The sequence below is a fragment of the Globicephala melas genome, chromosome 19 (assembly GCF_963455315.2).
Source record: "Globicephala melas chromosome 19, mGloMel1.2, whole genome shotgun sequence".
Lineage (NCBI taxonomy): Eukaryota > Metazoa > Chordata > Mammalia > Artiodactyla > Delphinidae > Globicephala > Globicephala melas.
The window spans coordinates 26,403,910-26,417,886 of record NC_083332.1 but is presented as its reverse complement, the minus strand read 5'-3'; positions in this window follow the sequence as shown (position 1 = coordinate 26,417,886).

Below are 13,977 nucleotides of genomic sequence, written 5' to 3'. Positions count from 1 at the left end.
ATTTTATCCAGTACTCTCTCAGCATCTATTGAGGTAATCATATAGTTTTCCTCTTTTTTATATGATAAATGACATTGACTGATTTTTCAAATGTTAAATCAACCTTGCATCCCTGGGATAAATTTACTTGGTTGCAATGTATTACACTTTGTATATACTGCTAGATTTAATTTCTAATACTTGCTAAGAATTTTTTGCATCTACATTTATCAGGAATATTTGTTTGTAAGCCTCATGATATGAGTTGGGAGGTAATTTACTTTCTCCTGCATTTTCTAATTTTGCATAGAATTGGTATTTCATCCTTAAATGTTTGATAAAATTCACCAGTGGAGCCATCTAAGCCTGATATCTTATTTGTCTGAAGATTTTTAATGGGAAATTTATTTTTTTAAATTGAGATAAGGCTGTTTAGTTTTCTGTTTCTTCTTGAGTCCATTCTGGAATGCAAGGAATTTGGGCACTTCATTTAGGTTGTTGATTTTTTAAAAATTTAATTAATTAATTAATTTTTAAATTTTTGGCTGCATTGGGTCTTCGTTGCTGTGCATGGCTTTCTCTAGTTGTGGCGAATGGGGGCTACTCTTCGTTGTGGTGCACAGGCTTCTCATTGTGGTGGCTTCTCTTGTTGCAGAACACGGGCTCTAGGTGCATGGGCTCAGTAGTTGTGGCACACAGGCTCAGTTGCTCCGCGGCATGTGGGATCTTCCTGGACCAGGGATCGAACCCGTGTCCCCTGCGTTGGCAGGTGGATTCTTAACCACTGCACCACCAGGGAAGCCCTAGGTTGTTGATTTTATTGACATAATATTTTCTTATTATTCTTTAAATATATGTAGAATCTGCTGTGATATCTCTGCCTTCATTTTTGATAATAGTAATCTGCATCTTTTCTCCTTTTTTTAAAATCAGTCCAGCTGAAATTTACAACTTTACTGATCTTTACCAAGGCCCAGCCTTTGGTTTATTTGATTTTCTCTATTATTTGTCCATTTAAAAAATTTTATTGATTTCTACTTCTGTCGTTTTGTTTTCTTCTTTCTACTTAATTTGGGTTTATTGTTCTTTCTAGCTTCTTAAGGTGGAAGATTTATCATTGGCTTTAGACTTTTCTGTTATTAGCAATGTTTCTATTACTGATTTCTAATTTAATTCTTTTGTGGTTAAAAAACACATCCTATATGATCTCTGTCATTTTAATTTATTAAAACTCATTTTATGACCCAGCATATGGTCTCTCTTGGTAAACATTTCATGTGATATTTAAAAGAATATATGTTCTGAAGTTGCGTGTAGTATTTTAAATCTTAAAAACAATCAGAAAAATAGGCAGATTTTATACATATATGTGTAATATTCTAAACAAATATCATTAAATGGTTATAATCTTCATTACATTATTTAAATCTTTTACATATCTGTTGCTTTTCAGTCAATTATTAAGACAAGTGTTTTGAAATCTCAAACTATAACTTTAGACTTATCTATTTCTCCATTCATGTAGTTTGAAGTTCTGTTGTAAGCATACTCATTTAAGATTGTCTTCTTGTTGAATCATTATAAAACTACCCAGTTTGTGCCTGACAGCATAACCATGATAGACCTGTACATTATAACCCTGACAATGTAGACCATTTACATTTAATATAATTATTTTTAAATTAGGTTTCAATTTACCATCTTGCTAGTTTTTCCTGTGTGGTCCATCTGTCCCATATGCTCTTTATTACTTTTCTCTTTTCCTGACTTTTTTGTATTAGGCTTTTTTCCCCCATCATTCCATTTTTATCTTGACTTAATGGCTTATTAACTATGACAGCTTTGCTTCTTTTTTAAGTGGTTTGCTCTAAGGTTTTCAATATACATCCTTAACTTATACAGTCTATCTTCAAATAATTTTATTTCACTTCAGATGTAATGTCAGAACCTTACACCAGTAGGTTTCATCTTGTCTACTATTATTGTTATACATTTTAACTCTACTTAGGCCATAAAGTCCACAATACATTGTTATCACTTTCACTTTAAGAAATCAATTATCTTTTTCTTTTTTTTTTTTTTTTGCGGTATGCGGGCCTCTCACTGTTGTGGCCTCTCCCGTTGCGGAGCACAGGCTCCGGACGCGCAGGCTCAGCAGCCATGGCTCACGGGCCCAGCCGCTCCACGGCATGTGGGATCTTCCCGGACCAGGGGACGAACCCGTGTGCCCTGCATCGGCAGGCGGACTCTCAACCACTGCGCCACCAGGGAAGCCTGAAATCAATTACCTTTTAAAAATTTTTCAGGGCTTCCCTGGTGGTGCAGTGGTTGAGAGTCCGCCTGCCGATGCAGGGGATATGGGTTCGTGCCCCGGGCCGGGACGGAGCGGCTGGGTCCGTGAGCCATGAATGCTGAGTGTGAGCGTCCGGAGCCTGTGCTCTGCAACGGGAGAGGCCACAACAGTGAGAGGCCCGCATACCACAAATAAATAAATAAATAAATAAAAATTTTTCAGTGAAGGGAAATCTCTTATATTTACCCACATATTTACTATTTCCTGCACTCTTTCTTCCTTTTTAAAGATCCAAATGTCTGATATCATTTTCCTTCTGCCTGAAGAATTTCCTGTGCCATTTGTACTACAGGTCTTATGGCATTTGTTTGTCTAAAAAAAGTATTTTTGGAAAACATGTTTGCTGGCTATGTAATAATTCTAAGTTGACAGATTTTCCTTGTCTTTTAGCATTTTAAAGATGGATTATTATTGTCTTCTGGCTTGCATTGTTTCAGACAGAAGTCTGTGGTCATTCATTGTTTCTGTTATATAATAAGCCTCTTTTTCTGACTGCTTTTAAGATTTTTCTCTTTATCACTTTATCATTGCATTCTGGTGGGGTCCACCACCTCTGCTGACCCTATGGAGCTCCAGAGAGGCCCAGCAGAGCATCAGTTGGAAGTCTTGGTTACTTTTTTGTTTAAATATGACTAATGACTCATCTGTGGTAAAGTTGTCACAGCATCATTTACATTTGCAAATGCCAACAAATCGAGTCAAAAGTCTGTGTGAGCACCTGCACATTATTGTTTATTTATGTGAATATTAAAAAAATCCTCTGCCCAATGTTAAAGAAACAGAGTCTGACAATTGTTAAAGCAGTAAACACACATTTTATTCAGGGACTATTGCAATAGAGGAAAAGAGACTTCAGTGTAGAACTGGGCTCAACTCCAAATACAGCATGGAATAGTGGAGATTTATAACCAAGGAGCAGGTTGGGGTTCAGTGGATGAAAAATTACTAAAAGGAAACATCAAGGGTAAGGGGAAGTCCTAGTCAACAGACTTAAACAGTATTCTTGGTGAAGGCAGGGCAAGGTAATCGGACATTGCCTGGGGAATGGTGGGGATGTGAGGAATTTGATCAGAGATTGAGGGTGATCAGATATCAAGGATGGAGGAATTCTCTCCAAACTAGCTGGTAGTGATTCTTGCTATAACTGGGTGATGCAGGCCCAAAAAGTACAGATGCCAAGGTCAGGGTCTAGAGATCTTAGAGGAGACTGAGTAAAGTTTAGTCGAGGAAGGAGCCTCTGTCTCCAACAAGAGCAGATACACATCTCCTCAAGTGCACACAGAACTTTCTCCAGGATAGACCACATGCTAGGCCACAAAACAATTCTTAACAAATTTAAGAAGATTGAGGTCATACAAACAATCTTTTCCAACTGCAATAGAATGAAACTAAAAATAAATAGCTGAAGGAAAACTGGAAAATCCACAGAAATAGGCAAATTAAATAATACACTGTTAAACAACCAATGGGTCAAAGAAGAAATCACAGGATAAATTATAAAATATCTTGAGACAAATGAAAATGAGAATATAACCTACCAAAACTTATGGGATGCAGCAGAAGTGGTGCTAAGAGGGAAGCTTATAGCCATAAAAGCTTACATTAAAAAAGATCTCAGGGCTTCCCTGGTGGCACAGTGGTTGAGAGTCTGCCTGCTGATGCAGGGGACACGGGTTCATGCCCCGGTCCGGGAAGATCCCACATGCCGCAGAGCGGCTGGGCCCGTGAGCCATGGCCGCTGAGCCTGCGCGTCCGGAGCCTCTGCTCCGCAGTGGAAGGGGCCACAACAGTGAGAGGCCCGCATACCGCAAAAAATAAAAAAGATCTCAAATCAACTATCTAACTTTATACCTCAAGAAGCTAGAAAAAGAAGAACAAACTAAACCCAAAGGTAGCAGAAAGAAGTTAATAATGAAGATTAGAGCAAAGGTAAATGAAATAGTAGCGAAAAAAATCCTCTTTTATTTCTTCTTATGAATTTTGTGAAACTAAAAACCTTAAATTGGTCACCCCTCTCTCAGTCCTTCTATCCTAGAAAGTACACACCACAAAGTATATTCCTTCCAGTTCTATTTCCTCAACTTGATGATGAAATGCTAGACATGCCCCAGCATCTTTAAACTGCCCTTGAGCCCCTTATTCCTTGTTTTTTCTATGATGTTCTTAAAGGAAATCTCAGCATACACTGTTCTTGTCCCCAAGTACTATACTGAGAACTCAAAGAAATAAAAGGGCACATGTAAGAAACAACAAATGCTGGATTTACTGTCACTGAAAGGAATTAAGCCAGAAGACCTCCTGAAGTGTTCTGGGCACTTTTCAGAAGGAGGAGAGAGACAACCTGATGAGAAAGTGGGCAGACTTCCCAAACAAAGGGAAGACTCAGATTGCAGGGGCACTCATGAAGCTGACAATAAACTGGGAGCCTGTTGTGTGTCTGAGTAACCGTGAGCAGCTCTCTTCTTGCACCCCACCAGGCAGAGAGGACTGCATGGGCCTCCCTGGAAGGTTTCACCGATCTGGGCACGTTTTTTTAAAAAATTATATGATGATGAAGGGAGTAGAGTGTGGGTGCCACATTATTAATCCTGATTGCTCAGAATATGTCTGTATACTTTCATATACATCCAGAGTCCAGGATTGCACAACATCACACCTTTTCATAGTGCTGAGCTGGAGATGAAAGGGAATAGAACAAGCGCCAAAGAAAATAGAAGAGAATTCTGTATTTCTTCAAATAACTCTGAAGACTTGAGAGACTCAAATTCTGCTCGATGGAGTGAATGCTGCAGATCACATCAGCAACCAGTATGACCAAGTATATCTCCAGAGAGCTTTGAATAGGAAATCGATGAGCCCTAACCCCAAAAGACTGGGGTTCCCGTGATCTTGGTCAGTATGATGGGAATGCTACCCACTTGGGGAGAATGTGTCTTCTCATCAGAGTCAGAGTGGACAAAGTTATGAATGATCACACAACCACCTTCCCACCTTTACAAACAAAGCGTTTGTATTAGTCAGAACTCTGACTTGGAAACAACAGCCTAATACAATTCAGTTAAGTGAAAACTGGAAATTTATGTGGCTCACATGGGAAGAATACTGGGAAAACTCACATAATACAGAAGTTCTGCAGGAACCAGGGCTTCAGAGGCTGTAACTTGGGACCTGACACTTCCAGGTTCATCTCTGCACACATCTGCTTCTCAGTGTTGAACTCATTCTCTCTCCCTGCAGGCAGGCTTCTTGCACATGGCAAGTACATGCTTACATTCTCCAAGCATCTTTGTTCCAAAGATCAAAAATATTCAAGGGAGAAATCACATGGGCTGATTACCATACCACTTCCTGAGGCCACTGGGTCGGCATATGATGATGGGCTAGGCCTGGGTCACTTCCCTCCCCCTTGGCTTTGATGGACAGCCCCATTTAAATCACCCAGAGTAGGAGAAGTCTTTCCCAAAGGAAAAGGGGGTGAGGGTGCTATTACTGGGAGAGGAGAGCAGACACAGCTGAGTGGCTGTGGTCCAACATGGCACTCTATCTGCTCCTACGTGCGTTTTGTCTTTTATGCTCCCCACACTTCCCACCCAAATTGCTCAATATAACGTCCTAGATGTTTGATTTACTTTTTAGGGCATGCAGTGGGTAAAAAAATTATTCCCAAGATAAATGGATGGTATCCCAGAAGCCCAGAATTGAGATGAGAAGTTGCCTAAGGAATTCAGGAGAAGAGTTGGGACAGACAGATGGCAGCATGGAAAGGGCATAAGATATTAACAAACTTTAATATTTATTGAGCACTTACTAAGATTTATTAAGTACTTACTGTGTTATAAATTTTGCTCTGCCTTTTCTTCACAACACCTCTATTTTACAGGTGATATAACTGAAGCTTAGAGAGGTTAATCAACATTCAAAAGTCACACAGCTCCTAACTGGCCATGCAAGAGTTCCAGAGCCCATTCTCTCAATCAGTTTTCCGTATTGCCTCCCCAGGTGAACTAGATGTCAAAAGAGGTTTAAACTATAAATGGGTGGGTTATTGGGGTGAGTGCTTTTTACTTTCATATATTTTCTAGATTTCATTTCATGCATGTATATTACTTCTATAATTAAAAACAAAAATACCTTGTACAGAAAACAGAGAAACCTGGGCTATAGTTGTGAATCTGCTCTTACCTCACTCCCCACCCCTAACAACCTTTCTTTTCCCCCCCGCTCTGGGCCTCTGAGTTCTCGATCATATCTATGGCTGCTGACAGCTCAGATTTCCTGAGATCCTTGTCTGATCTCCCCTCCCAGGCAAGCAAAGGGACCAGTTTCTGGAACTAAGTTAGGTGAGAAGCCTGGACCCATGGATGCAAAATGCCAAACAAAGAGGAACCAGGTCAGGGCGGCCCAGGAAACCAAAAAGTTCCAGGCATAGACTCCAAGGCACGGGGAAAAGATAACCAGCTGCTGTTGAAGGAAGGGCTGACAGGGACCAGGTGAGACAGCCCAGCCGGTGCAGGAGAGGCTCCCACTCAGCTGAGCTGAGGCTGAGAGTGCAAACATCCGTGGACACCGCCTTCCCTCTATCTGCACCCTTTCCTCTGGGGAACCACCCTTTGCCCACTGCATGCAGTCTTGATGGGGCCTGTCCCCCCTGAGCAGAGTGTTAGAAGGACTGAGGACAGATGAAGCACATGCTTCCTGGTGGGGACACCTCACTGTTTCTGATGTCACATCCCCAGAGCTGTGCTGATTCCCATCTGCCCCAAAGATTGCTTCTTCCACTTTTCCTTCAGTTAAGTGTTTGCTTAAGTTCACCGAAGTCAGTTTCTCTCGCTTGTAACCAGAGAACCCTAATAGATACAACTCTCTTTCTCTGTTTGGATGACCTGCTGAGCTGCAGGACCTGGATGGCATCCAGGTGACCTACCTGTCTTGCACTTTGGGTCGTGGGAGCGCTTGCTGCTCTGTGCAAACACCCTCCCAGCCAGACCCAACCCAGTGCCCAGGATCCCATAACCCCAGCCCCAGGGGCTGTCCTCATTACATTCACTTGAATGTGAAACAGACACATTCAGGCCTATCATCCAGGATGTCCCAAGCCAGCTGGAGAGGTGAGTATGACCCCTGCGGAACAAGAGAAGCTTCCTGGGGGATGATAGTCTCGCGCTTTGCTTGGTGGTGCCTCAAGGTGTTAGAGAAGGGTCAGATGAGCTGTCAAAGAAAGCTTCATCCAGCACCTAGCAAACAAGAAGGGGGTGGTAAACGTTTGTTGATAGATGATTGTTCCCAGAGCTGGGCCACCAAAATAGACAGTATCTTGACTATGCCAGGCTTCACCCGAGCCGGCCAGCCCTCAAGGAGCACTGGGTCAAAGAAAGGGGTGAGATGCCCAGACTGAGAAGGTGGAACTCGAGGGGCCACCCTGGCACGTGAACTCTGCTTAGACGTTCATCCACCTCCCTCTCTTCCCCTGGCCTGGTTTTAACTTCCATTAGCCAATTTGTCTCCTGTTTCTTTCCGCCCCTCTCCCCTCAGGGCCCAGTCTTTTCTCTTTATGAGGATGTTGATCCTGCATCCTCCTGGCTCCCTAGAAGAGAGACCCAGCCCTAGGCTCTCCCCGAGTCCTTCCCTTAAGTGTGGTGCTACCTCCATGCTCACCTGAGCCCTCCAGGAGAGCCTTGGGCCACAAGGAGGGGGGTTCTGAGGAAGTGTTAAGTCTTCCACGGGAAGCATTTAAATGTAATCTTCCCTGTAAACTTGTATTGCTGAGAAAACTTGTTCAGACCAAAAGCAATGTGACGACAGGGAAAAAGCTTTTTTTTTTTTTTTTTTTTTGCAGTACGTGGGCCTCTCACCATTGTGGCCTCTCCCGTTGCGGAACACAGGCTCCGGACGCGCAGGCTCAGCGACCATGGCTCACGGGTCCAGACGCTCCGCGGCATGTGGGATCTTCCCAGACCGGGGCACGAACCCGTGTCCCGTGCATCAGCAGGCGAACTCCCAACCACCGCGCCACCAGGGAAGCCCAAGTGTTTTTTTTTAAAAGGTTACAAAAATATCAGAACTGATATTTGCACAATGACACTCAAGAGGAATGGAAATTTCAATCTGAGATGTAACTCAGAGTAATACTCATAAGTTTCCCCCATGCCAACACAGCGCTGGAAAATGAAAATAGCATGTGGCTAGTGGCCAGAGACAGACTCTGGCTGCCCTGAACCTGCAACCAGGCCAGCACATCCACAAGTAGGCCAGCCCCATCTGGTACCCAGTGGTCATCTCCCAACAAATGATCTCATTTCTCAAGCCAATATCATTTCAGCCTGAGGCTGAAACAGCCAATGGAGGAAGGGACACTATTGAGATTTTAATCTCACTTGCTGGGGGTGGCGTGTGGAGGAGTTAGCCCCCTTCTCCAGACCACTGCCCTCCTGGACCAGGGGGAGGCCCACCTTTACCTCTACCATAGGCCTTTATGCATTGTTTTAATAATCTTTTATTACAGAAGCAAAACATGTGAGTTTTAGAAAATGAAAAAATCCTGACAAGCAAAAATGAAAAGAACACATTTCCAACCACTCAGAGAATACCACTCTAGCTCCTTAGTATATAGCCTTCCAGATTTTTTCCATGTACAAATCTGTACATGTATTGTTGTTACCAAAATGAAGTCATATTGCACATTGGGTTTTCTTCTCTCAACGTTTATTTTGAAAATTTTTAAACCTACAGTAACTTGAAGCACTAGTATAATGAGCATCCGTAAACATTTTCCCTAGAATCGTAAGTTGGTACCATTTTGCCACATTTGTTTTGTCTCTGTCTCCCTCTGTCCCCAATATATAAATTTCTATATATCTCTATCTAGATATAGATATGTATATATCTCTATCCAGATATCTATATAGATAATATAGCAATATAGATTTATAAATACATGTTAAGCATGTGGGGTATGCTGCACATAGAATGGCCCTTTCCCCCAAATTCCTCAGCGTTTCTCCTAAGAACAAGGACAGTAACCTATACCACCACCATACAACCACCACACTCAAAAAATTTAACGCTGATACAATGCTATTAACTAATATACAGACCATAGTTCCCTAATCGCCCAATACTGACCTTTATAGTTATTGTCGCAGGTTGTGTTCTTTGGAAGCCAACACATATCGACATGGAGTTTGGGGTGCAAGATGCTTATCAGGCATCTACGCCTGTAAAAGGGAGCAGGTGGAAGCAGGATTGGGCAGAGGAAGAAGTGGAACCACACAGGCCTGGCAAAGTCTTGGTCTACCGAGTGGGGAAGCTCTGGAAGGAGAATTGCCCATCAGAGTATCCTGTATGAAGCCAACACGGCTCCACAGCCCCTCCTGGGTCAGTCACTGCACGGGGCTGCCCTGGGAAGGGCCTGACCTGGGGTGAGGCAGCTCTCTCAGTGGAGCAGATCTGAAGGCACTGGCTGCTGGCCACTCTCTATGGCTGGGCAGCATGAGGGGTTAGGGTTAGTCTTAGGCTTAGGGGGTCTGCGAGGCACGCCTCCTGATCTTCCGGAGATGGACTTGTAGTGCCCTTCAAATCCTGGATCTAATCAAGGGTCACTTGTTACACTAAGCTGTCGTGTCTCTTAAGTGTCCTTCAAATGGTAACATTTCCCCTGCTTTTCTTTTGTCCTTTAGGATATTAACACTTTGACTGGCCCAGTCAGTTGTTTTGTGGAATGTCCTTCAATTTGGATTTGTCTGATACAGAGTTTCCCAGCCTCCTTTGTTCAGCCAATAGTCTCCCTTCCATTTTAATAAATTTCATGTTGTGTAATACCCAAACATCAAGATTTCCCAACTGATCAGCCACTTCATCCAATCAGTGTCCAATCCTGGATCACAAATTGCATCTGGTAGTTACGTTCCTTAGGTCCCTTTCCATCTAACACAGTATCCTTGTCGTGTGGAGGTGATGTCTGGTGGAGGGACCAGACCACCTGTCTTGCAGACCCTGGGCTCTGAGCTCTCTGAACGCTTTCGTGTGGGTGCTCTACTTGATGACTTCCAGGTAATCATGTTGGGCTATAATTCATCGTAGGTGGGTATCTATACTTTGTGGAACGCATATTAGCTGATCAATAGGCACTCCGGGGCTTCCCTGGTGGCGCAGTGGTTGAGAGTCCACCTGCCAATGCAGGGGACACGGGTTTGTGCCCCGGTCCGGGAAGATCCCACATGCCGCGGAGCGGCTGGGCCCGTGAGCCATGGCCGCTGAGCCTGCGCGTCCGGAGCCTGTGCTCCGCAACGGGAGAGACCACAACAGCGAGAGGCCCGCGTACAGAAGAAAAAAAAAAAAAAATAGGCACTCAGTCTTGAGACATGGGTCTCTCACCGAGTCGCCAATGCTCACTCTCCCCTCTCCTGTTTTCACAGCTCCCTGTCCTTCTTCAGGTACTTATAGAAGTGGATGTGCTCTGTCACACCTGTGCTCCCAGCAGGGCGCATCAGAGCGGGAATGAGGGAGGAGGGCAGCAAGGCCAGCACGGGGGGCAGAGCCTGTGTTCCCACCCTGACTGTGTTCTCACCTTTCTGTGTGACTTCAGGTAATGCCCCTTGACCTCTCCTCTTACCGAACACACAAATACAACATTCCTTGCCCTGCCCAGATTAAGGCAACTCTCAGAGAAGTTCACACAACCAGTCTGCTTCTGCCACCCCTGCCCAACTCGCCCTCCGTTCAGTGACAGGCAGGCCTGAGCTCAAAGACTCAGCTGATGTGGCTCAGGAGGGCAGCCAGGTCTCTCAGGCACCACTTCAGACCCAGCACCGAGGCTGAGGTGGAGTGAGGGTACAGGAAGGGCCCACCTCTGCCTTGTGCCTGGCCCAGAAGGAGTCACCAAGAGCTCCCTACTCCCAGTCCTGGGACCCCAGTCAGCAAAGACGCACACACACACACATGCATGTATGCACTCATGCAAGCACACACGCACGCACACACATGCACACACACGCATGCAGGTATACACACCAGCCCCTGCCATCATCACTTCTCAGCAGCTGCAATACAATTAGGGCAGCATTCTGGGAATCAGGCACTCCTTGAAAAGGAAAACAGCTATAAATGATTGAGAGCAATTTTCTTGATAAGAACTCATCAGGAGGCAGAGATGTCAGTTAATTAAAAGAATAAAGTGGAGCCTTCTCTGAGCTCAAGCCAAACCCAGTGTGGCATAAACAGTGATATTCCCAGAGCCCTTTGCAGGCTCTTACTTTCTGGAAGGAAGGGAGAGCTGTGCTCCCATGGCCGGGGTTACGGAGGGGGGGAGTTAAAGACAGACAGACAGACAGAGGCAGAGATGAAACCGTGCAACTCAGATCGGGACTTGAACCCACGGTCTTTTAACCGAGATCACACACCTGGTTTCAGGACTTAATGAAGCTCAGGTTCTTGATGTCTCATCGCAGAAAGAATTCAGTGAGAGACAAAGTGATAGGTAAGAAGTGGATTTATTTAGAGAGAAACACACTCCACAGACAGAGTGTGGGCTATCTCAGAAGGTGAGAAGGCACCAGGGTATGGCGTTGTCAATTTTTATAGGGGTGGGTAATTTCACAGGCTAATGAGTGGGAGGAGTATTCCAGCTATTTTGGGAAGGGGCGGGGATTCCCAGGAATTGGGCCACCACCCACTTTTTGATCCTTATGGTGGGCCTGGGAACTGTCATGGCACCTGTGGGTGTGTCATTTAGCCTTCTGATGTGAGCATATACTGAGGCTCAAGGTCTAGTAGAAGTTATCCGGCATATTGGACCCATTTGGTTCTAATTAGTTTATGCCATGTCCTCGGGCTACGTCATTCTTTCAAAAGTTGTGCCCTGCCCCCTTCCCTCCTGTTTCGACACCACCTGATCCCAGGACTTCATGTTGCCTAAGGAGGGCAGCCTGAGACAGGGACATCAAGGAGGGGTGTGGGGCTCCCAAAGGGAAGGCCAGCCAAAGGCCCCCACACCCCAGGATGCCATAGCTGTGGCCTCACCTCTCTCCCAGCAGCATGGCCCGAGTCTCCCCCACCAGGCCCAGTCACGGCTTCAGCTGGCTGCCCACATCCCTGCAAGCAAGCAATATGCCTGCTGTGCACAGGGAGGGAGTAGGGAGAGACCCCATCCGTCACAAGTGTGCTCCCCATTCCCTTCCAACTACAGGAAGGCAGGGACTGCGTGCTATTCATTTCTACGCCAAGTGGGGCAGGGGGGTGCACGGTGGGTGAAGTAGGGTGCCCCTAAAGACCTGAAAGCAAGGAGGAAGGTCACTTTCTGAGACTTAAAACTATGAAATTAGCTCAGAGCAAAGCAGAACTATGCATTGTCACCCTAGAGAGATAGATGGACCCTCAGTCCACAAGACCAACCATAGCCTGGTTACAAGTACTAATAACCCGTCTAAAGACAGACTGTCTCTATCACAGGGCTTGGCCAGCTCTGAAAGCATAGGAAAGGGGAATCACCAACAGACAGACCAGGCCCTCCTGAGCAGTGCCCAAGGGAAATGGTGGCCCCATTTCAGTTGATCAAAGAAAGAAATGCCTTTTGGAGGAAAACAGGGCCACATTAGGAATGGAAGTTGCCTCAGACCACCATTTCCCAATGCACAAATCATCGCTGTGCGCCCACCATTGTAAACGCAAGTTCTTGTGCCTGACGCACAGTGAGGCCAAACAAACCAAAATGTCAGAGTTTAGAGCAGAGAAAGGTTTATTGCAAGGCCGTGCAAGGAGACGAGGTGGCTCATGCCCTAAAATGCCCTGAGCTCCTCGAAGCATTTCGGCAAAGCATTTTAAAAAGCCAGGTGAAGGTGGGGTGGGGGGGCGGTCGCAGGGCATGTGATCAGCTCATGCACAGTTCTCTGATTGGCTGATGGTGAGGTAACAAGCCGGTGTCACAGCAATTAACATTTTCGGTCCTTAGGCTCCAGGAGGCCTGGGATTATGTGCTCATGGTTATCAAGTAGTTAATACCTTGCATTTGGTGGGGTGTTTTCACATCTGCAAAACAGCTCAGGAAATGCACATCAAATACTATTATCTAGGTACTTCAGAGAGGAGCTAAAGCAGAGGATATGGGGGAAGGCCTGTCCCAGGAAGGCACCATAGGGTCCTGCTTGGTTACACCAAGACCCCTTCTGATAACCAGGCCTGCCACATGACTGGCCAGCAGGAGGGAAGGCACTGGTCAGGCCACACAAACCTCTGCCCAGCAGTTAGAATTCTCACTGGCAATTCATCAATGGATGTATGATTCTGCCTCAGTCTTCCATGTCTTTGGAGGTGTGGGTTGGCTTCCCTGAGTCCCGTGGGCTTGAAGATACTGACCAAGTGCAGACTAAGAACTGCCTTACGGATTCAGCCTCTCCCCCAGTATCTGCATGCACTTTCTCTACCCAAAGTGGGTATTTGGTTTTAGATAGATGAGGTGTGACTGAGTCCAAGCTCACTCCCTCTGCTCGCCACTCAACAGGCCAGTAAATCGGGAGATGAGGTGTTGAGGCAAGAAATAGCAACTTCATTCGTAAAGCCAAGTGTCTGAGAAGATGTCCTAGAGTACCATCTTATCGGGGTCTTGATACTAGTTTCTTTTATAGAGCAGAGAGGGTGAGGAGGTGAGGAAG